Genomic DNA, 402 nt, shown 5'->3' with positions numbered 1-402 from the left:
CAGGAAACCTGCTTTGTGGCAGTGGAGGCGGAGGTTACATATTGGTTGTGCTTAATCCTAAGGCTGAGTGTGCTGTGAGAAGGTGACTGGATAATGGTAGAAACAACAGCCACCATTTTGCTGTACTGTAGGTAAAATACTGAGTCATTTTGATGATATCGTTTCATGGCGAAAAGAACAGCTGCCTCAGATTCCTCTGTAGTAAACCTTAGACAAAAAATTCTCAGATGGACTAGCTTCACAACCATACAAAGAAGGCTGAGATATTGACATAGAGACAGTTCCTTCAACTTGTGCTGGAAACTCTTGGTTTAGGCCATCAGAAGAAAAGAAGTGGGAAGTCACCTGAAAATCTTGTAGCTAAATTGCGGGAATCTCGTGATATTCACTTGGTTGCCTCAT

The sequence above is a fragment of the Pteropus vampyrus genome, unplaced genomic scaffold (assembly GCF_000151845.1).
Source record: "Pteropus vampyrus isolate Shadow unplaced genomic scaffold, Pvam_2.0 Scaffold259, whole genome shotgun sequence".
Lineage (NCBI taxonomy): Eukaryota > Metazoa > Chordata > Mammalia > Chiroptera > Pteropodidae > Pteropus > Pteropus vampyrus.
The sequence above is the reverse complement of the archived record's forward strand: the minus strand, read 5'-3'. Positions refer to the sequence as shown.